Source organism: Nothoprocta perdicaria, unplaced genomic scaffold (assembly GCF_003342845.1).
Source record: "Nothoprocta perdicaria isolate Ctin4 unplaced genomic scaffold, notPer1 scaffold_252, whole genome shotgun sequence".
Classification (NCBI taxonomy): domain Eukaryota; kingdom Metazoa; phylum Chordata; class Aves; order Tinamiformes; family Tinamidae; genus Nothoprocta; species Nothoprocta perdicaria.
The window spans coordinates 1-1,460 of NW_020455480.1; the positions used below are offsets into that span (position 1 = coordinate 1).

The following is a 1,460-nucleotide window of genomic DNA, read 5'->3' on the forward strand; positions in this document are numbered from 1 at the left end:
CGGGGTCCCGGGCTGCCCTGTACGTCGGGGAGCAGCCAGTGCCCGGGGGCCCCCGGCCTTTGGCGAGTGCAGCAGCGGCCGCAGCCCCCTGTAAGCAGGGCGGGAGCCTGCGGGGCCGCTGCTCTCCATGCCCAGCTCCATTTGCCCAGCGTGCCCGCCTCGGACCCCGGCTGCAGCTTCAAGCAAGACGCCCGGAGCCCGTGGAGTTGGCAGCGACTGCTGGTGAGCTTGGCAAGGGGCTCTGGCGGGAGCTGCTGGGGCTTGGGCGCAGCCTCGTCCTCCGGGGAGGCTTGTTCTGTTCTGGGCCTCAGGTGGGAGGCGCTGGCGCCCCAGGTCGCTGGAGAGTTTCACTTTGGAGAGCCCAGCTCCTTTGTGATACTTGTGCTGGGAGTTGGGGTAGAAGCATGTTATGTGAGTATTAGTGGTGTACATACAGGAGTAGGGGTGGGCGTTAGGGTGCAGGTGAAGGCTTTTTCTGCTTCTGGGTGGTGTTAGGGTGCTTTTTGTTCAGGTTTCTGAGTGTTATTTTTTCTTTTTCAGCACGTGGCGGTGGAGGTAGCAGCAAGACCTGAGCCTGAGGCATCGCTGTCTCCTCCTGCCCTGGAGAGCAGCAGCAGCTGGAGCTTCCATTCCCCTCCTCCCCAGAATAAAATGCTTTGTCCACCTGTAGGTTACCCCCAGGGGCCCCTTTCACCCCCAGCTTTGCTGTAGCTCATGCCAGGGCCATTGCACTGCACAGGCACTCTTAGCTTTGCCCCAGTTGTTGGAGTTTTGTTGTTGTGAGGTTACTGTGTGCTTCTGGKTGGACTTGAGGGCCCGTGTGGCAGCTTGCAGGATGGAGTGTGGTGGTAGGGAGAGGTGTTGTGGAGGTGTTGAGGTCCAAGCAAGCGGTGGTAGGTACTGCAGGGTAGGTGGAGGTGCTGTGGAGATCTCATGGTAGGAGTGCGGGTGTCCTGCAGTGCTGTAGGACGATGCATTTTGTCGTGGCCGTGGCTGCCGGCCGGGCTGTAGCTCTGGCTGTTGGGCGCTGGTGATGCTGTAGTTGCCTGTTGGGCCCAGAGTAGGGGGCAGAGTGACGGTTGCCTGTGCAGTACAATTGGCCCTGGCTGCAGAGTTACTCTGAGCTGGCTGTTGAAAGCTACATCGCCCCAAACTCCTCCCTGGTCGTTTACCACAGTTATGTTACTGAAAGAACTCTAAGCCTGTGATATGTTTGTGTATGTCTTGTATATTCTATGAAAGAAACCTGTTCTCAGTGCGGGATCCCAGGTAGTCATTTAATTAAAAGCATGCTTTTAAAGAGCCTTGGATTTGTATTTCAAAATAGAAAATTTATTGAATATTTCTGAGCCTTTTAAGTCTATGTGGAAATCAACACCAGCACTTTTCATCTGCTTTTCCCCTGGTTTTATACTGATAATATACACCACCTTGTAACTAACACACTGTTAAGCATCTCT

General features: G+C 55.4%; 1 long non-coding RNA gene across 1 annotated transcript; it reads left to right on the forward strand.

Annotated features, from left to right (window-relative positions):
* Positions 1–11: 11 nt before the first annotated feature.
* On the forward strand, positions 12–1,065 carry LOC112948124. Its single transcript, XR_003249539.1, has 2 exons — positions 12–222; positions 541–1,065. It is a non-coding gene; the product is annotated as an uncharacterized LOC112948124 (long non-coding RNA).
* Positions 1,066–1,460: the final 395 nt, after the last annotated feature.